General features: G+C 44.3%; 1 pseudogene; it reads left to right on the forward strand.

The window, feature by feature from the left end:
* Positions 1-17,954, forward strand: part of LOC144485935 (small ribosomal subunit protein uS17-like) — a 58,542-nt pseudogene extending 40,588 nt beyond the window's left edge.
* Positions 17,955-22,770: the final 4,816 nt, after the last annotated feature.

Genomic DNA, 22,770 nt, shown 5'->3' on the forward strand with positions numbered 1-22,770 from the left:
GACATGTGTGTTAACATTGGATTTGCCTTCCTAAGTGCCGACTGAACCTGCACGTTAACCTTAAGAGAATCTTGAACAAGGACTCCCAAGTCCCTTTGTGCTTCTGATTTCCTAAGCATTTTCCCATTTAGAAAAGTCTATGCCTCCATTCTCCCTTCCAAAGTGCATAACCTCAAACTTCTCCACATTGTATTCCATCTGCCACTTCTTTTCCCACTCTCCTAACCTATCCAAGTCCTTCTGCAGCCCTCCTGCTTCCTCAATACTACCTGTTGTAGCGGGATCCCCTTTTTAACTCCAAGCAATGGGCTCACTTTGGGCTTGGCACACCGATTGTCCAAACCCCACCACTGCCCGGGTGATCCTCTCCCTCTTACCGGTGGACTCACAGCCACCTTGCGCCTACTCCACTAGAGAGAGAGAGAGAGAGAGGAAAGGAAAGCCTCTGCCCACCTTTACCTGGCAGCCTTTCCTGAGTGGGCGGTTTCGAAGCGCCCAGAGTACCCTCAGTTCTAGACTCCGGAATTATGGTAAGGGATATTTAATATTGTGACTTGGTCAGAGATCGTTGGTGAGAAATTGAAAAGATGAAAACGGACTCCAATGGAAGCCAAAGATATATATATATTTGTTAAAACATCAAGGTCAAGATCACAAAACACCAGGAAAACAACACACAATGCCTTATGCTCTATAAGACTATAGCTATGGAAGGAATACTAAAATGGGCACAATGGGAATGCTTACTTTACACAAGTTTACCAGTGTCTTAAACTATGAAAGGTGCATGCAAAAGCCGCCCCCTTTCCCCAAAGCCTCATCCACTATGATGATCTCAGGAACTTCGCGAATTACCAGAGGATACTCACAATCCTAATTTAAATTGCTCAGTGGACTTCGGGCTGCGTGCTGGAGACGAACGAGAGGCAGGCAGAAACAGGAGAAAAGAGAGGACAGAGAGAAGCCAGAGCTTGCTTGAGCCTTTTTAAAACCTGAACCAGTCATTCTCTCACCCAAAACAGTTTCTGATCATTGGTAGTTTCGATTGACTGGAACAAAAAGGGCCGGAACTGTCGGGACCGCCCTTAATCGATATTTTAATGTCCTTTAAATGTTCTCTGAGTCAGCCTGATTGGAATCCTATCAGCGAGATGAGTCTTGATGTTGTCCGTGGATGGAATGATCTCTGTTCTCATTGTCTTGCTGCTGGGCTATTTACTCTTCGTCTGCTGGCCATGGTTTCTCCTTTGTTTCCTGTTGATTAGATCATCCCTGTCTCGACCTTCTCGTTATTCCCAGCCTCTTGCATATTCATGTGGTTGTAAAGTTCCTGACAGCCAACCGGCCATTTTCCTTATCCCTGGGTTCTTTAATCATGGAGGATTTGCCCTAAAACTTACACTGTCCCTCTACATATCTTTGTATCGTCTGCAAACTTAGCAACAGTGCCTTCAGTTCCTTCTTCCAAATCGTTAACGTATATTGTGAAAAGTTGTGGTCCCAGCTCCGATCCCTGAGACACACCACTAGTCACTGACTGCCATCCTGAAAAAGATCCCTTTATCCCCACTCTCTGCCTTCTGCTAGTCAGCCAATCCTCTATCCATGCCAGGATCTTACCATTAACACCATGGGCTCTTAACTTATTTAACAGTCTCCTATGCGGCACCTTGTCAAAGGCCTTCTGGAAATCTAAATAAATCACGTCCACTGGTTCTCCTTTATTTAACTTCCTTGTTACCTCTTCAAAGAACTCTAACAGATTTGTCAGACATGACCTCCCCTTCACGAAGCCGTGCTGACTTGTCCTGCTTTATCATGCACTTCCAAGTACTCTGCGATCTCATCTTTAATAATGGACTCTAAAATCTTGCCAATGACTGAAGTCAGGCTAACCAGCCTATAATTTCCCGTCTGCTGCCTCCCTCCCTTCTTAAACAGCGGTGTTACATTTGCTACTATCCAGTCCTCTGGGACCCTCCCGCGCCTCCAGTGATTCCTGAAAGATCACCACCAATGCCTCCACAATTTCCTCAGCTATCTCTTTTAGAACCCTGGGGTGTAGCCCATCCGGTCCAGGTGATTTATCCATCTTCAGCCTTTCAGTTTCTCCAGAACCTCCTCCTTAGTGATGGCCACTACACTCACCTGTGCCCCCTGATTCTCCTGGAGCTCTCGCATCCCACTGGTGTTTTCCACCGTGAAGACTGATGCAAAGTAACTATTCAGTTCCTCTGCCATTGCTTTGATTCCTATTATTACTCCTCCAGCCTCATTTTCCAGTGGTCCAATGGCTATTTTTGCCTCTCTCTTACCTTTCATATGTTGAAAAAACTCTTCCTATCTTCTTTTATATCACTAGCTGGCTTACACTCACATTTCATCTTCTCCCCCCTTATTGCTTTTTTGTTGTCCTATGTCTGCCTTTAAAGGCTTCCCAATCCTCTGGCTTCCCACTAATCCTTGCCACTTTGTATGCTTTTTCTTTTGCTTTTATGCTGTCCTTGACTTCCCTCATCAGCCATGGATGTCTCATTCTCCCCTGAGCATGTTTCCTCCTCCTTGGGATGAATTTCTGTTGTGCCTCCTGAATAACCCTAAAAACTCCTGCTAATGCTGTTCCACTGTCTTCCCTGCTAGACTCCCTTTCCAATCAACTCTGGCCAGCTCCTCCCTCATGTCTTTGTAGTTACCTTTATTTAATTTTAATACTGGGGAGAAAGTGCAAACTCCGCATAGATCGTGACCAAGGCCGGAATCGACCTGGGTTCCTGGTGCTGTGAGGCAGAAACGCTAACCACTTCACTGCACTTGCGCCCATATGTGGGGGGTCCAGGGGAAGGGTTTGGGAGCTTTTTTTTGGTGGACCGTGACTGTTCTTCCTCTAAATTTTTTCAAATAAAATCTCTGTAAATGTATCACCTGGAAAAAGAGGAATGGCTAGTTCGAGACATGTCAGTATTTGTGCAGGGTACAATAGCAAAATAGCTTGGTCTATTCCATTGAATATGATGAATTTGCACGCTCTGGTAGACTGTATACTATTGCTGCATTTTACAGATAGGAATGGGCACCATGAGATAACGTAAACCTGGCTGAACCAATTAGCAGCCGATTTTCATTCTACATATGATTTGTATTAATGGGGAGTGGAGGGAGAGTCAATTTTGTGCTCTTAAGTATAGCACAGGTGCAAAACATGTGAGCCACCAACGTAAAGGGGCCAAAATTTTACTGAATGTGCCTTTGGTTTATTTCCAGGGGTTATTTTTGTTGGACGGCTTGCGTGTGTGTCCCTCGCTACACTGCCATTTTTAAGGTGGAGATGCTGGCATTGGACTCAGTAAGTCCAAATAAATCTGTTGGGCTTAAACCTGGTGTTGTGAGATTTATAAGTCAGTTGTGTTCGCCCTGCAATGTGTCCTGATCCAGCAGTCACAACGCAACTGATTACTTCCATATTAACACATTAACCAGATTGCAAAGATTGTGAGAGTGTGAAGGGCGGGGGAGACCGTGAGGGGATGAGGGTGGGCGGGGAGGGGGTTGTGGGGGGGGGGGGGGGGGCCGAGGAAGGAGAATGTGTGAGGGAGGATTAGCCAGGGTTGCAGACTTGCAGAGGAGGAGAGTGTGTGAGCGCGAGGTTCCATTTTGGAGGGAGGTAGAGTTTGTGAGGGGGTTTGGGTTGGGGGCTCATGGAGAGGGAGAGCTTGTGAGTTTGTGGGGGCAGAATGGACAGAAGAAGAGTAGCGTGAGTGTTGCTTGAAATCCGCAATCACAGCTTCTTTGATTTGATTTGATTTATTATGATCACATGGATTGGTATACAGTGAAAAGTATTGTTTCTTGTGCACTATGCAGACAAAACATACCATTCATAGAGAAGGAAACAAGAGAATGCAGAATGTAGTGCTACAGTCATAGCTAGGGTGTAGAGAAAGATCAACTTAATGCAAGGTAAGTCTATTCAAAAGTCTGACAGCAGCAGGGAAGAAACTGTACTTGAGTCGGTTGGTACGTGACCTCAGACTTCTGTACCTTTTTCCCGATGGAAGAAGGTGGAAGAGAGAATGCAGAGCTTTTAGCTTCATAGCTAAAAGATGAATCCAATTTTTGAAAAGCTTGAATTGAAGTTGATATAAATGTGCGGTTGACTGTGCAAATGCCTGCTCTTTCAGACACTTCATTAAAATCAATTTCTTTAGCAACATAAAGTGACATTATTACTATGGCAGTCAAAATGGCAGAAAATTGAAGGCAAGGTGAGAGGACTAACCTGGGCAGAAAGATAGTGGGCAGGATTTTTCTGCCCTGCTGCACTGGTCGAGCAGCGTACCAGGGCGGAAAATATGAATGAGAGGCAGAAAATTGCCCGATTTCTCACCTCTTGGCATATCGATGGCCCCGTTTTGCCAGCGAAATGAGCCTCGCACCCGGGAAGGTCTATGGGAGTCCTTATGCACCTTTCCTCACACCGCTAGCGAGATTCAGATTACAGTCTCTGCATTGCACAGAGTGCCATAAATTACCATCACTTATCTTGCTGAAAAAATAGGAGAGAAAACCTCAGACTTCAGGTGTCTCTCATGTGTCGCTGCAGACACGATGGGCTGAAGGGCCTCGTCTGCACTGTATAATTCTGTGATTCTATGATTTTAGAATTTTTCTGAGGAAATTCCGCACAGAATCTCATTTTATCTTAAAATTTTGAAGAATTAAAACAGTGCACAAACGTATTTTTACAAGTTAAAAAGGAGTAATCAATTTGTGTATGTTTGTGGTTTCTGCCTTTAGGTTCTGTGGGACAAGGGTGGGCAGGGTCCGGAAGGGCATGAGGCTGGGGAAGGGTGGGAGACCAGAAATGAAGGTGAGAACATGGCCCCACGTTCTGTAAATCCGCCTCTGTCCCCGTCAAAGTTGAATTTCACCCACATGTTGCCGAAGGAGTTAAAAACCTGCCCCTTGATTATAAGGTTTTATTTATTAGTCACAAGTAGGCTTACATTAACATTGCAATGAAGTTATGGTGAAAATCCCCCAGTCGCCATGCTCCGGCACCTGTTTGGGTACACGGAGAGAGAATTTAGCATGACCAATCCACCTAACCAGCACGTCTTTCAGACAGTGGGAGGAAACCAGAGCACCCGGAGAAAACCCACACAGACACGGGGAGAACGTGCGGTCTCTGCACAGACAGTGCGTCAGCATTGGCATTAGACTAGATCAAGCATTGGACAATTCAATCCCCACAGCATGATATTTTTAACCAACCGGTTAGCAAGTTTGTGTCAAATTCCTGCATGAGCTACTTCAGGAAGCGTGTTAATTTTAGATGGGTTAAGGAGCCTGTCAGTGTTTAATCTGAATTTATTAAATGGGTGTGTTCCAGGAATAGAAACACAGTGGAATTTTAAGTCACTTGTGCTTGCTTAGTTCATCATGTACTTTGAAAAAAATGTGTGTGACTAGATCTAATTAAACTGTTCTAATTGATCCACATGGTGTGGTTGTGCAATCCTATTGCCAAAGTTCATGTGAGAACTATTAACCAGCAGTTATGCACTGATTTTATGTGGGTGTTAAACATTTATAATTAAATATTCACACGTGGCCAGTTCAACCCTGTGGACCTTGGTGAAAACCTGCCTCATTTGAAAAAGAATGCTGAGAGAAGTGATGTTGCTGAAACTTCGACAGATCATGGCCATTTTTTTTTAATGAATATTTTTATCTTCTGTGACAGAATAAGCTTTCCCTGCAAACAAATCTGACAGTTCTGAGGAGTTTTCTGTTGCAATTTCAAAGTTTAATTCCACACTGTTGGAATCAATGTCAAGCACTTTAAGTGCTGGGTTCCATACGTAGCTTCACATAGCAACAGAGAAAAAAAAACTGCATAGCAACAGCTTCAACTCTGCTAACACTGCACCAAAGATATTTTCCATTTGTAGTGTTTAGCAACCTTGAAATTTGGATGGGAGAGAGGGAGAAAATTATGATTGTATTCTGAATATACAGTTTGCCAATTGTGATGGTCTCCATATTTCAAATCAATAGTGACTGGGGTTGAAAACTCAGAACAAATATGAAATTATCGATCAGCATCACAATGGGTTTTATTTTACATTGCAGGCTTAATAGAACTGGTATGATTTAATTTTAGAATCTATAACCTCTTTAGTGCTGGCTCCAGGAATTAGACAATAACCTGCCATTTATCTGGTTCCCTGTAAGGGTTTGCACCAACAGAAAGCAAATCGTTCACCACCCAGAAATGGGCATGTATGAAAAGTCATGTTATTTCAGTGACAGTGCCAAATAGAGTGTTTTGGAATGTTCTACATGCCTGCTACTTGTAAAATGGATTTTCCAATGACATGAAGTATCCTTGAGTGCCATCTTTCTTTTTAAACCCATCAATGGGCGCGATCTTACCTGCCATTCATGCCACGCTCCCGCTTCAGCGAAGTTGGAGAATTTGGCGGTCAGCCAAATCTCTGTTCACTGCAGCGGGATGGGAAAATCCTGCCAGTGCGAATGCTGGTAAGATTCCAGCCATCCTTCCAATCTTCTCCTTTTTGAAAAAATTGTTCAATGTTTTGCCCCTCAACATTGCCAAATAAAGTTTAGTTTATTTATTAGTGTCACAAGTAGGCTCACATTAACACTGCAATGAAGTTACTGTGAAAATCCCCTAGTCACCTCACTCCGGCACCTATTCGGGTATTTTGCATTTTTAGCATGGCCAATCTACCTAACCAACGCGTCTTTCAGACTGTGGGAGGAAACCGGAGCACCTGGAAGAAACCCACACAGACTCCGCACAGACAGTGACCCAAGCCGAGAATTGAACCCGGCTCCCTGGCGCTGTGAGGCAGCAGTGCTAATCACCGTGCCAATGAATAAATAAAGTCCCAGTCAATAAATTAGCTGATAGGAAGAGAGGATCATCACTGATGACAGAGAGCACACTGTTTTACAGACGTATGACCCTTCTGTGCATGCCATTGCTCACCAATGAACCATTGAAAGAAGACATCAAGACAGTGGATCCAGAAATGTGCAGGGTAAGGCAGTTCATTAAAGTGTTGAGATATACCCACTCCGTGACCTCTGCCATTTATCCTGCCAATGTTTATGACGTCAGGGGGTGGATTATACATTGGCAGACAACATCCTACTGGGAGCAGAATGCAACACCAGCCTTTGGAAAACATTGGCAGAGAGGAGTGCTGAGCTGAGTTACTTGGTATTTTACCCCCTCACTGAGGATATTAAATGGGTGCTCTCCATGGCTCTCTGCAATGGAGGCTGGAGGTGTGCTTTAACATTGGAAAATATGATATATGGCCAAACTTTCAGAGAAAGAATTATAGAGTCCCTACAGTGCAGAAGGAGGCCATTTAGCCCATCGAGTCTGCACTGACCCTCCAAGGCCCACCCCCCCATAACCCATCCACATAACCCAGCACATCCATCATAGCGAATCCACCTAACCTACACACTAAGGATCAATTTAGCATGGCCAATCCACCCAGCCTGCATATCTTTGGGCTGTGGGAGGAAACTGGAGCGCCCGGAGAAAACCCACACAGACACGGGGAGAATGTGCAGACTCTGCACAGACAGTCACCCAAGGTCAGATTCGAACCGCGATCCCTGGTGCTGTGAGGCAGCAGTGCTAACCACTGTGCCACTGTGCCGCCCTGATCCCAACTGGGTCTCACCTCCTGATCTCAACTGGCTCCACAATTGCCAATGGTTTCAAGTATGTCTGCTGAGCTGTAGCTACATTTACCAAATGCTGTATTTCTCTGAAGGTCTGATTAGAGGAAGTCATTATCCATTACTCCCTCATCTCTCTCTCTCCTCCCTACCAATGACAGTGAGTGTTGGGTGAGTAACGGCTATGTCCTTACAGAGCAGCAATTTTCTGCAAGTTGGGACCCAGTGTTCCAACTTAATTACAGACCAAAGCTGTGGCAGGTGAATCATAGAATCATAGAAACCCTACAGTACAGAAAGAGGCCATTTGGCCCACCGAGTCTGCACCGACCACAATCCCACCCAGGCCCTACCCCCACATATTTTACCCGCTAATCCCTCTAATCTACGCATCCCCAGGACACTAAGGGACAATTTTAGCATGGCCAATCAACCTAACCCGCACATCTTTGGACGGTGGGAGGAAACCGGAGCACCCGCAGGAAACCCACGCAGACATGAGGAGAATGTGCAAACTCCAAACAGACAGTGACCCAAGCTGGGAATCGAACCCAGGTCCCTGGAGCTGTGAAGCAGCAGTGCTAACCACTGTGCTACCATGCCGCCGGGAAATGCTGGGAAAACTGCAGATTGCCACGACCTTTGTAAATATACAACACCTTATCACAGACCATTTACATTAGTTTGCTGTGTGTTTTTTTAATAAGACTAGTTCTGTACCATGTTGGGACGAGTCACCCTCCTGCTATTTTTGTAGCATTGGCCAATTAGTGGCCAAAGGAAGTCCTTTCCAGCACTGAAGGAGTTGTAGTGTATGATTGCAAGTAAGGAAGAGAGACGGCACCTCCAGCTTGAGGCGCAGGCTTAATTTTCATGGAGTGATTCTATAAATATTTTAAAATGGCAGGTGAGACCTAGATGCAAAGCCCTGCCCCCATTTCCAGCAGATTCTATTTTTGCTGGAAGGGGAAAGATGGCAGAGAATGATTCACAAATCCCAAATTCAGCAGGGCCCTACAATCTTATTGCTAAATTTAAATGGACCCTATTTTGGTCATTGTAAAGGGCCTAAGCCCACAGTGGGGGAGTTGCAAATACATGGAGTAGATATAAACACTCTTGAAGGATGGATCAGATATGCTTAACTGTTATGATCTGAACTTTTTTAAAATCCGCACTCTTTAAACTAATAAACAATTGGCTGCAACTGTCAGTGATTGTAAAAAAAACACGGTGGGATTGATTTGATTAATAGGCCAGTTGATATAGAATCTGTTTCAGTAGAGTTCTTTGGTGACATTTCCCTGAGGCCCATTTGCGATGAATGCCTGACTGAGTTTCAAAAGTTACAATTATCTCAGCAGGCAGTTCTGAGGTCACAATTTAATTGACAGCTTAAAGAGGCTATTGAAGAATTAGGGGGTATGAGTTGGGGTTTATTTCTATGGGAGGTTAAACAATCAAGAATTGATGCTTTTATGAATGGGAGTTTTTTCACTATATAGGTCTATATAGTGAGAGCTGTATTAGATTTTTAGAAGCTCTTTTTTCATTTTCATACAGTTCATGAGGTCTACCCATGGTGGATACTGGGTGAGTGTCTATGTAGGTGGCATGGGGATTTGAGGGGGCGTGTGGGACATGAGGACATGGGTGTGGGTGGGAGCCATGAGTTGGCATGGAGGGGTTATAGAGTGGTTGGGAGTGAGGGGTGATAAATAGAGGGCCTAAAACCTCCTAAAACAACTGGGGCAAAATCCTAGAGAACTAAAACAGGCCATCTAACTGATCCCACCTTGGTACTTGCCCACCCCTCCGGCCACCTAGGATATGCTTCCTGAGTGATAGGCCCCACTCCATCCTGCTCCATCCTCTCCAGAATGAAAATTAGCTCCAACAGGGACCTTTAATCGGAGGCAAGTCTGTCAAGTTGGGAATTTTCCTGACTCAAGCAACCTGCTTTGGTGGTGAAAATCAGCCCTGAGTTTCCAAGGGATGATGCAAAGGCCACCTGATGGTGAAATCAATCAGTCCAATACAGGCTGATGATCAAATTTGGGAGATTCTGGGCTGTAGGGGAAAATGGCAAATTGGCCCAAATGTTGAGCTGGGAGGAAGTTCTGAGCACTAAAATATTCAATACTAATTTCTTTTGGAAAATACCTTCTAATGTGAGCACTGGCCGCAAATGGTTTTGGTTGATTTCAAACCGATTTGTAAGCTACATGCCAGAATTCTACCACTCCACCTGCCATGGGAATTGGAGCGGGTGAGGGGTGGATAATGAGAAGGTCCGTTGACCTGGGGAGAGATTTTCTGGTCTCGGGTCAAGCGAGGCCGTAGAATCCCGCCATAGTGCCCTTTAGTGCTTGTACATTGTTGTGACTGAAATGTTTTCAAACCATCTTTTGGAACCTTATTTGTACTACTGTGATCACTGGGCTATGTCCACTCACAATGTCAGCATCCCAGGACCATGTTAGTAATTAATTTGTGAAGTTGCTACAATTTGAGTCCCATGGTAAATTTATAGATGTAGGTTCGAGTATTCATTTAAATAAAAGCAAAATACTGTGGATGCTGGAGATCTGAAATAAAAACAGAAAGAGCTGGAAAAGTTCAGCATGTCTGGCAGCTTCTGAGGAGAGAAAAAAATAGACTTAACATTTCGAGTGCAAAAGTTCCAAAGAAGAGTTCAAGAAGGGCGGCATGGTGGCACAGTGGTTAGCTCCGCTGCCTGACAGCGCCAGGGACCTGTGTTCGATTCCCAGCCTGGGTCACTCTCTGTGTGGAGTTTGCATGTTCTCCCCCCGTGTCTGCATGGGTTTCCTCCGGGTGCTCCGGTTTCCTCCCACAGTCCAAAGATGTGCGGGTTAGGTTGAATGGCCGTGCTAAATTGCCCCATAGTATCTGGGGAATTAGCAGGGTAAATACACGGGGTTACGGGGATAGGGCCTGGGTGGGATTGTTGTCGGTGCAGGCTCGATGGGCTGAATGGCCTCCTTCTGCACTGTCGGGATTCTATGAAGATGTGCAGGTTAGGTGGATTGGCCATGCTAAATTGCCCCATTGTGTCCCAAGTTGTATAGGTTAGATAGATTAACCATTTTAAATGTGTGGGTTACAGGGATGTGGCGGGGAGAGGGCCTGGGTAAGATAATCTGCCAGAGACCATGCAGGCCAGATGGGCCAAATGGCCTCTTCTGCACTGTAAGAATTCTATGGTTCTATGATTCTAAGAGTACTACTATACTATACTATAAAGATGGGAGCTGCTGTAACAGTATTCATGCTTCATGCTGTTGTTTCTGTGGATGGTCTTATTCATTTATATTGACGGGTCCCAGAATTTTGCTGTTATTACAGATTTCCCTTCACAATAGCATCGCCCATAACAGTAATAGTGTCCTGCTCAGGAATGTTGTCTGATGTCGTCCAGATCTTCTTCTGAATCAGTGATTGACAGAACACAAAGCAATACCCAAGTAAGACTGAAAGGCCTCGCTTGGAAACGTACTGTTCGTTACTTGATGACCCCCAAGTGACAATTTCTCCGACTCTTTATCTCTTGCTGGCCCCAGTAACTTCTTCACTTTTGATTCCTGTGAATAAAGTGCCAGCTGTCCTATTACTGCGGTGTCGTAGCCATTGTCCGTCCATCTGGCTTCTTCGAAAAGAGCTGCAGATACCTTGAATGCCTCTGTAATTGCACCGTGATGAGAAATTAGCAATATTATGTCAATTGATGAGCCAGTGGGATTTCTTTGCCGGCTTCCGTTAGGAATGCACCTTCCTAGTTCAGGCTTTGAACCTGTGCCATCACTTGATGTGGCTTGCATTTTCCCAGAAGCAATGACGACACTGGGACATGCACTCTCTCTCAATTTCTTTTTCTTCTGTTTGCTCCATGCTGTTTTTTTTCAGTCAAATCAGTGCGACGGGGCCCCTCGTCACCCCTCTACTTCTTTGAAATTTCCACACCATCTTACAAAATATCAGCCGATGAGTTTCAGTTTAAACAAAAATTCAGAATGCATTTATTGAAATGCTGAACTTGATCGAGGAGTTATTTCCAGCAACCAAAAATTGCAATGCTGTAAGGATGAAAAGTTTAAGTCAATTTATTTTTAATATTCTTAACTTTGATCAACTTGTGTTCTTCTTTTTTCTTTTAACGACTCAGTTTGGGGTGACACGGTGGCACAGTGGTTAGCACTGCTGCCTCAAAGCACCAGGGAGTCGGGTTTGATTCCCGGCTTGGGTCATTGTCTGTGTGGAGTTTGCACGTTCTCCCCGTGTCTGCGTGGGTTTCCTCCGGGTGCTCCGGTTTCCTCCCACAGTCCGAAAGGCGTGCTGGTGAGTTGCATTGGCCATGCTAAATTCTTCCTCAGTGTACCCTAACAGGTGCTGAAGTGTGGCGACTCAGGGGATTTTCACAGTAACTTTATTGCAGTGTTACTGTAGGCCTACTTGTGACACTAATAAATAAACTTAAAAACTTAAACTTAAATTGTTAAAGGCTGGGCAGCGCTGAAAAGGAGCCATTGGATTCATTGTGGAGAAAGAGCTTTAAATTAACAGGCAAGAAATTGAAACATGAGGACACTCCATCCAAGAATGCTGAAATAATGGCACAAGTGACTCATAACTGATATGTGTTATGTTCAGAAGGAGAATGCTGATAAGCCGAGGCTTGGATTTTCAACGATTATGCTTTGCAATTTGCACACAATTGAATCAGAAATTGCTGACTTTTTGTAGGAATATCGATTTGCATAAAAATTACAGGAAACATTCCCTTTTACAAATCACTAGGAGCTTTGTGAACAGGGTATTTGTGTCACTGCAATTGAAATACAGTACTTACTGTACCAAGCGCGATTTAAAAAAAACTCTCTCCTCTTACTATTATACTGCTTAATACAGCAAATGGAAATCTGTTTAAAATTCATATCACAAGAGGGTCAACCACATCTGCTCCATACTTACAGTATATTCATCACACACATCTTTTGGTTTTAAGACAATGCACACTTTTGGATTCGCAGAGGTATTTCAGTCATAGCACACAATCTTAGGTTCCTACAGAACGACGATTTGGCAGAGCGTAATGGGAATTCTCCTCCTGTGCTACATTTCATTGCATTGTTTCAGTGATATCTCAATGTGAAATGAACTTTGTCATGCTGTGATTCTGAGTGGAAAAAACTACAATTCTAAATGGTGAAATATTCTGGCAAAATACGGCAACATGTGAAATGACAAAGATGTTCATTTCTTTAGAATATTAAATGGTGCTTTTTAATATTCCTTTTAGCTTTAAAGCAATTTCTGTGTGTGTGTGTGTGTGTGTGGGGTGGGAGGGGGTAGTGGGGGGGGAGGGGGGGTGGGTGGCTGTGGGGAAAGCTCAGGAGAGAAATATTGTTGTACTGTCAGCTTTCCATTGTTGTCTTTCAACCATATAAGGCAGAAGGCTATAGATGGACACAGACAGGGGAGACATGAAGGAACCGTTCCCCTTAGTGGAAGGGTCAATGATAAGGAGGCATAGATTTAAGGTAAGGGACAGGAAATTTAGAGGGGATTTGAGGAAAAACCTTTTTGCTCAGAAGGCGGTGGGAATCTGGAACTCATTGCCTGAAAGTGTAGTCGAGAGGGGAGCACTCACATTTAAGAAGCATTTAGATGAACATTTGAAATGCCATAGCATACAATGCTACGGACCAAGTGTCGGAAAATGGGATTGGAATAGATTGGTGCTTCATGGTCGGCACTGACACAATAGAGTCATAGAGGTTTACAGCATGGAAACAGGCCCTTCGGCCCAACTTGTCACCCTTTTTTTTAAACCACTAAGCTAGTCCCAATTTCCCATGTTTGGCCCATATCCCTCCATACCCATCTTACCCATGTAACTGTCTAAATGTTTTTTAAAAGACAAAATTGTACCCGCCTCTACTATTACCTCTGGCAGCTTGTTCCATACACTCATCACTGTCTGTAAACAAATTGTCCCTCTGGACCCTTTTGTATCTCTCCCCTCTCACCTTAAACCTATACCCTCTAGTTTTAGACTCCCCTATCTTTGGGAAAAGATGTTGACTATCTAGCTGATCTATGCCCCTCATTATTTTATAGACCTCTATATGATCACTCCTAAGCCTCTGACGCTCCAGGGAAAAAAGTCCCAGTCTGTCCATATAACTCAAACCATCAAGTCCTGGTCGCATCTTAGTAAATCTTTTCTGCACTCTTTCTCGTTTAATAATATCCTTTCTATAATAAGGTGAATGAAACCAAGCATGCCAAATGCCTTCTTCACCACTCTATTCACATGTGACTCCACTTTCATGAAGCTATGAACATGTACCCCTCGATCTCTTTGTTCTGTAACTCTCCCCAACATCCTACCATTAACTGAATAAATCCTGCCCTGGTTTGATCTATCAAAATGCATCACCTCGCATTTAGCTCAATTAAACTCCACCTGCCATTTGTCAGCCAACTGGCCCAATTGATCAAGATCCCATTGCAATCCTACTAACCTTCTTCACTGTCCACTATGCCACCAATCTTTGTGTCATCTGCAAACTTGCTAACCATGCCTCCTAAATTTTCATCCAAATCATTAATGTAAATGACAAATAACAGTGGACTCAGCACTGACCCCTGAGGCACACCGCTGGTCACAGGGTGTGGTCACCAAGGGCCGAAGGGCCTCCTTTCGTGCTGCAAAACTCTATGGCCGGAATCTTATCACCATTCATGCCAGCGGGATTTTCCCATCCCGCTGCAGTGAACGGAGATTTGGCTGGCCGCCAAATTCTTCGATCTTGCTGCAGTGGGAGCGTGGCATGAACGGCAGGGAAGATCGTGTCCTATGGCTCTATTGCCAAAATCTTGCTGCTCTCCAAACCGGCGGGACCATACAGTCCCACTGACGGTGCGTCCCTGCCGCGGGTTTCCAGCAACAAGGAGCGTGTTCAACGGGAAACCCTGTTAACAACGGCGGGACCATAAAATCCCATCACTAGCGAGCAGTGCGTCGCCTCCTGCCGTCAGCAAACATGCCATGGCGAGGAAGAAAAATCCCATCCTGTGACTCTAGATTCCAGGATTTGAGCATGCAAATGAAGGTAACATTTCTGTGCAGCACTGAAGGGCAGCTACATTATTAAATTTGCTGTCCTTTTAATGAGATGCAAAATGGAGATCCTATTTGCTTGTGCTACTGTGAGTACTGGAGGGAATGCTGTACTGTTGGAGGTGCCGTCTTTCAGATGGAATGTCAAACTGAGGGCTGTTCCCACTCTCAGGTGGATGTAATTTTTGTGACACAATTTTGAAGGGCGGGGCAGTTTTCCCTTGTGTCCAAGTCAAAGTTCATTCCTCAACTAACTTGACTAAAAAAAACCAGATGATCTGGTCATTTTCATATGGCCTGATGTGGGACCTTGTCATGCACAAATTTGCTGTCGTGTTTCCTACATTACACAGCGACTATACTTCAAAAACTATTTTATTTGCTCGAATGGGGCAGCACAGTGGTTAGCACTGCTGCCTCACAGTGCCGAAGACCTGGGTTGAGTTCCGACCTCAGGTCACTGGAGTTTGCACATTCCCCCCATGTCTGCATGCGTTTCCTCTGGGTGCTCCGGTTTCCTCCCACAGTCTGAAAATGTGCGGATTAGGTGGATTAGACAAGCTAAGTTGCCCCTTAGTCATAGAAACCCTACAGTGCAGAAGGAGGCCATTCGGCCCATCGAGTCTGCACCGACCACAATCCCACCCAGGCCCTACCCCCACATATTTACCCGCTAATCCCACGCATCTCAGGGGCAATTTTTTTTTTAACCTGGCCAATCAACCTAACCCGCACATCTTTGGACTGTGGGAGGAAACCGGAGCACCCGGAGGAAACCCACGCAGACACGAGGAGAATGTGCAAACTCCACAGACAGTGTCCAAAGATGTTTAGGTTAGGGGAATTAGAAGGGTAAATGTGCAGGGTTACGGGGATAGGACTGGGGTGGTGGGGGGTGGGGGGGTTGGGGGGGGGAGCTGGTGAGCCTTGGTAAGATGCTCTGTCATAGAGTTGGTGCAGACTCAATGGCCGGAACTCTACCACCTTGCCTGCCATGAAATCGGCGCGAGCGAGGGTCCGACAATGGAAATCTTCATTGATCTCAAAGGGAATTTCCAGTCTCGCCCAAGCGAGGCTGAAAAATCCCGCCCAGTGGGTCAAAGAGCCTCCTTCTGCACTTGAGGGATTCTATTCTATTTGATGATAAAATGCTTTGGACCACCTGGAGGTCAAGAAGGTCATTATACAGATGCAAGTCTTCCATAGTCACTGCAATTCAATGTATGTGAAGAAACTTCCGATATGTGTGAACATTTGGATTAAAGGGGAAGGAAAATTGACGAGATACTTCTTAAAAAATTGATGACAGTGTGCTCAATAGAACTGTCTAGCAAAGAACAACTGATCAGTTTCCTTTTATTATCCCATAATTATAATGGATTATTCAATCATTTCATGCATGCTTGGCAGAAACTAATGAAAGATTAACTTTAAATGATTAGTTTCACTTCTTTAATTGAGGTTTAAATAGAGCTATGTCATTAAGCACACACTCTCTGGTATCTAATTATTGCTGTCACTGTTAAAGCTGTTGTATCCTCATCAACTATTAATGACAAAGTTTAACTAGCTTTAGTTGTGTAACTTGTCTTAGGTCTCCCCTGTTTCATTATTTGCATTCATTATTATCCTTCAAAGTCCTGATTCAGCAGCCCTTTGCTGGAGATACCTCTCTAGCTACAACCTCTGTCTCACCCAATTAGCTTGAGCAGGAAGTGAAGAGGGAGATGGAGGAAGAGAACTTACTCTCAATTGAAGTCTTGATTGTCCTAATTCCAAAAAAAGCAAGGGTATCCCAGTATGAACTGTGATACTTTAACTTGAAGGATTGAATTGTCTGCACTATGTTACTGCATCATTACATGGAATCATGACCATTTGGAGAGAGACCGCAAGAGATGTTTGACACATCATGCTAGTATCTGAATAGACGGGTGCAGCTGAAGAGCTGTCACCATTAGTAATATTGAGGCTAGCATGTCCTCAAAATATGAATGATACCTCAGTTGGTTAGAGCATGGTGCTAATAACTCCAAGGTAGGGGGTTCGATCCCCATACTGGCCAGTTGCAAATACCTGTGCTTATACAATCCTGGCTCCTGTTGGGCTCAGCACTAATCCCTTTGTCGGCACATTGAAGGCTGTTTCAAGTAACTCTCCTCAGTTGCATTGCAGCCACGTTTTTTCTCTCCCCAGGCTTGAGACACAAGTTGGTAGACAACCAGACTGGGAGAGCTCACCAAAAGCTGCCCACCACCTTACAGAATAAGAAGGAGGCATTTGTGGATGAAGGCAGCAAGGAAAAGCTTCCCCGCTACTATCATAACGTAGGCCTGGGTTTCAAGGGGGGCCATTGATGGAATTTACATTGGCAAGAAGAGTCCATTCACTGGCAATGTGTCCATTCGGGGGCTGGATCACAACAGGTATTGTGACTAAGATGAAAATGCAGTGGGCCATTGTTATTCACAGAAACTATTTGCATCACATCAGGAAGTACAGCTGTTTTGAGAAAAAAAACATATGAACACGTCTGTTAACCTAATAAAATCAAAAGAGAAAATGCTGGAAAATCTCAGCAGGTCTGGCAGCATCTGGAAGGAGAGAAAAGAGCTGACATTTCGAGTCCAGATGACCCTTTGTCAAAGCAATAGGTTAATGCCTGTTTACCTATCACCCTGCTTCAGGGGTGTACAAAAAGTTTAAAGTTTATCACTGTCACAAGTAGGCTTACATTAACACTGCAATGAAATTACTGGGAAAATCCCCTAGTTGCCACACTCCGGCACCAGTTCAGGTACACTGAGAAGAATTTAGCATCGCCATTGTATCTAACCAGCACGACGTCTTTTGACTGCAGGAGTAAACTGGAGGACTCACAGGAAACCCACACAGACACGGGGCCAATGTGCACAAACAGTGACCCAAGCAGGGAATCGAACCTGGGTCCCTGGTGCTATGAGGCAGCAGTGCTAACCACCGTGTGACTGTGGGGAAATCCCTGGCTCTCTGTCAGACTGTGCGTTTCAATGTCCTCAAGGTCACGAAAGCCGCAGGAGTCAAGAAACAGATCCAGAAATTTTGAATATGATTGTGAAGTAAATCAACCACAAAAAAGCTTTTGTGAACAGGGAAAAAATATGTATGAAAATCAGCTTTAGGCATTCAGTATGAGGTAGCATCTCTTCTCTTTTTGTTCTCTCTCTCTTGCTATTTTTTAATTAAATACATTTTCGAATTTGACTGTGGAATGGATGTATAGCAAGTTGTTTGTTTTTTGGCAGGAATAGGATCGAGTGAAATCCTGGCCTGAATTGGGCCTTGTGCGAGAAACGTGTCAACCATGGCTGCATTATATCCGGCACATCGGCAGCCACTGAAAAGCCACAGATAGAAATTAAAGAGCGGCAGACACTTGAGGGAAAAATGTGGCATAGCTCAGAATTCTGATCATCTTTCCAAGATGCTTGTAGATAGAGCCATAGAGGTTTACAAGATGGAAACAGACCCTTCGGCTCAACTTATCCATGCCGCCTAGTTTTTACCACTAAGCTAGTCCCATTTGCCTGCGTTTGGCCCATATCCCTCTATACCCATCGTACCCATGTAACTGTCTAAATGCTTTGTAAAAGACAAAATTGTACCCGCCTCTACTACGACCTCTGGCAGCTTGTTCCAGACATTCACCACCCTCTGTGTGAAAAAATTGCCCCTCTGGACCCTTTTGTATCTCTCCACTCTCACCTTAAACCTATGCCCTTTAGTTTTAGACCTCCCTACCTTAAGGGGAAAGACTCCCCGATGTTTGGCGTCATTAAAAATGCTGAACAAACAAATTTGATATGAATACACAAACCATTTGTATGATATTGAACAGCATCATTTCAGGTTAAATTTACCAGGTGTGTAAAGATTATTGAAGAAAATTCAGGAAATGAAATTGAGCAATTAATTTGCCGCATTGTCATGTAAAAGTCGTTTACTATAAATAGATCTTTAAAATACTGAGTCTACAATATTAGATCCTGCAAATAGTTTTAGCGTAATTTACACCCCAACATTGTTCCAACTACAGACAACTGCTAGATCTTTCGCACATTATAACTTTTCCACATGGTCAAATCTGCTGCTATCCTGTTGTACCTTTAGGGCACTTTTAGTTATAAGGAGAGGCTGGATATTTGGGACATGTTCCCCTGGAGTATAGGAGGCTTAGAAATGATCTTATAGAGGTCTATAAAATAATGAGGGGCATAGATCAGCTAGATAGTCAACATCTTTTCCCAAAGGTAGGGGAGTCTAAAAGGAGAGGGCAAGTTGGGCCAAAGGGCCTGTTTTCATGCTGTAAACCTCTATGACTCTATGACCAGATGTAACGGGTGGAATTTTCTGCTCTGCAGACAAAGTGCATTGGTGGGCAGGGAATTCAGCATGATTTTCACTGGGCAGTGGAACGGATGAGCACACTTGATCTTCTGCTTTTCAGTTCATTAATTATACATCAGCAAGGAGCTCAGCAAATTTTCTGGCAGGGTGGACAGGAAGTTGCCCAACCCACTGTTACCTCATGGGGTCCAACGTCCTAGCGTAACATTTAACGTGCACCCAGATATACACTCACCCATTGCAGGCCGGGAGCTCTGCATTACTCCTCCAGAGTCCTTGCATCCACAGCTCATACTGAAGAAACTCTTATGTGAGCAACCACATCCTGGGACATCACTAGACAAGTGCACTGCCAGCAATGCACCCATGGTCAAGCCAATGGTCACAGTTGCAATGGTCCATGTTTGCTAATCTCTTGAGTTGATAAAAGCTCCGCTGCCCCTTACTACTCAGGCCCATATTCCTCATGGCCCCATGCCAACTGGCAAGGGGTCCTATTGTGACTCATCTGAATGAGAGCCATTACCAAGGTATAGTTGCCTGCATCATTGACATCTCAATGGCTGGTGAATGAACTGAAGTGATAAATTTAGCATGCATGTCCCTTATAGAACATAGAACATTACAGCGCAGTACAGGGCCCTTCGGCCCTCGATGTTGCGCCGACCAGTGAAACCAATCTAAAGCCCCTCTAATCTACACTATTCCAATATCATCCATATGTTTATCCAATAACCATTTGAATGCTCTTAATGTTGATGAGTCCACTACTGCTGCAGGCAGGGCATTCCACGTCCTTACTACTCTTTCCTTCCATTCCTTTCTTTCCTTCCATTGCAAAACCATCAGGTCAGTGCTAAGCCTTTAACCTGGTCTCTATCTAGACATGGTATCCCCAACCCATCCCTTCCAAGTAAAGGATATCTTGCAGGACCGGAGTTGGGTGTTTCTTCCACTCATATGTGCATGCGTTTGTAGGCATTGCTCTTTGACCAGGTGATGAGAGCCATGTGCAAGAAGCATCAGGCTGACACCTTTCTGCTTGCCTCCTCTATCCCTGAGTCTCTATGGAGAGACCTTTGTCGAGACATCATCGAAAGACTAACCGCAGGATTCCTTGTCAGCCATGACCGTTCAGCTGGGCGGATGAAGGTTTGGAGTCGTGAGTTAACTGCTCTCCACCAGCTCTGGAGGCATCCACCTCCCTCCATCCCTCCCTTCATCCCTGCCTCTGACTGCTGCCAATGGCAAATGGCCCAGAATGAATGGCAGCTCAGTGGGAAACTCGACCTGCCTTTAACCTGCCAACAAAGCTGGAGGACAAAATTCCAAACTAATTTTCTGCTATCAGAAAACTGACTTATTCCATTACTCCAAATTTAAAGCCTGCACCCCCCCCTCCCCCCCCCCCCCCCACGCTTCCCACTGCTGGTGGGAGTGGAAACTTTCGCCTAACATTTTTGTGGTTTGCCAATGAAGAAAACAAAGGTAATAATTATTATCATCATCATCATAATAATATATTATTTATGAAACATGCGCACACCCCAAATTGCAGTGTGACTTACATCAAAAAAATTAAGATATGGACTAAGTAATCAGATTGAAAACATGTGGCAATCATGTTGTAACAAAAATAGACAAACAAATTCAGCTGTTAACAGAGCAATGGTGGATGGGATTGTCAAAGAAGAAAAGAGAGTCTGAGCTAAATTAAACTGGAAAACTGTAAGTAATGTCAGAGGCGCTAATTATTGTTTTGAGGCATCCTTCAATATTCTGTAAAACTATGAAGTTGGATGTTTATCTGTTCCGTAATTGGGAACACATCTTCCTATTTTCACTTTAAATGGTGTTAATGTCCCACCTGATGTTACGAGACTCCACCCAACTGAACTTCTGTTGTTTTATCATCAAATCCCCCAAAGTGCTTGTCGCACTGACTGTGAGCCAACTCGTCTACTGGGACTCTGTCTTCCATACAAGTGTTTCCAAACTCCACTCTTGCAAAGTCACACCTTGGAATCTTCTCCCAAAGATGCTTCCTTTCAGGTGTCTTCAACATGGATCCATTTCCAGGATTTCAATCTCTCCTCTCACGTGCATTCAAGCTCCGCCTAATCTCTCAGTTGGCCAGCCACAACAGCAGAATGCTATTGCTTCACAGGCTGCAGTAAGGTCACCAGTCTCAGGATTACTTCTGATCCCTGGTTTCCTGCTGGCCAACATCACCAAGTCTGCAGCTTTCAGCTCTGACTTTAACCGGGAGCCTCTCTCTGTCCTTTTATTTAACTTCAGTGAATGGTATCTTGAGTCGCTGATCTAGTTACTGGGCCATTTTATAATATTTAAATTTCCAACGAACAGAAATTATATTCATTTGTTCACATTCATATAGAGGGGTAACATGGTGTAATGATGCAAAGCCAGATTACCCCAAGGGGTCACTGTTTCCCCGTATCAGTTTGGGCTGGCCTAAGTATTTTTCAGCGGAACCCAATCTCTGTCAATCCAATGCTACCGGCTCTACCAGGGCCTACCCTGAAGCATGACAGCAAAAACCACCTTCAGATTTTGTGTGCACACAGAGTATCATAGTATCTGAAGGTAAAACTCGGCTGTGCAACAGGAGAGCTACATGCCAGATTTCCCACCTGTGCACAGAGTGTAAAATTCCATCCTTGAGCTTTTATTTTCATCATAATTTGGCACATTTGCCAATTCAGCAAACAAGGGAATGCAGCCCCTTCCCCACTTAAAGGCCACACCATTCCTTATTGAGAATTTTAAATCTAATCATAAGTCACACCTTGACTTCTCTAGATAGGACAGATTGGCCATTGTAGATGTGAAGACAATTTAGCCAAGAGCTGTCAAAAGTTTAAGACTTAGAATCCCAACAGTGCAGAAGGGGACCATTCGGCCCATCGAGCCTGCACCAACAACAATCCCACCCAGGCCCTATCCCAACAACCCAACGTATTTACCCTACTAATCCCCCTAACACTAAGGGGCAATTTAGCATGGTCAATCCACCTAACCAGCACGTCTTTGGAGTGTGGGAGGAAACTGGAGCACCTGGAGGAAACCAACGCAGACACGGGGAGAATGTGCAAACTCTGCACAGTCATCCAAGCCGGGAATCGAACCCAGATCCCTGATGCTGTGAAGTTGCAGTACTAACTACTGTGCCACCGACTTACAGCAGGAAGTAATAAAGACCATTATGGCAATTAGAAAATGAGTAATCTATCAAAATGCATCACCTCGCATTTAGCTAAATTAAATGTGATGCAAAATAATAATAGAGAAAAAATCTTTTTTTTAATTTCAGGGCTCGAATATGAGACCAGGTTGTTGTAATCTTTTAAATATTCTCCAATCTTACATCTTGAGAGCTGGTCAGAAACATCTGTGTACTCTCCAATTTTCAGAAGTGTCAATAAAATGGCGATAGTTTTTTTTATAACTAGCAATCAGAGAGTAAGATCTTTCATTTATATCACAATTTTGAC

The sequence above is a fragment of the Mustelus asterias genome, chromosome 3, assembly GCF_964213995.1.
Source record: "Mustelus asterias chromosome 3, sMusAst1.hap1.1, whole genome shotgun sequence".
Taxonomy (NCBI): domain Eukaryota; kingdom Metazoa; phylum Chordata; class Chondrichthyes; order Carcharhiniformes; family Triakidae; genus Mustelus; species Mustelus asterias.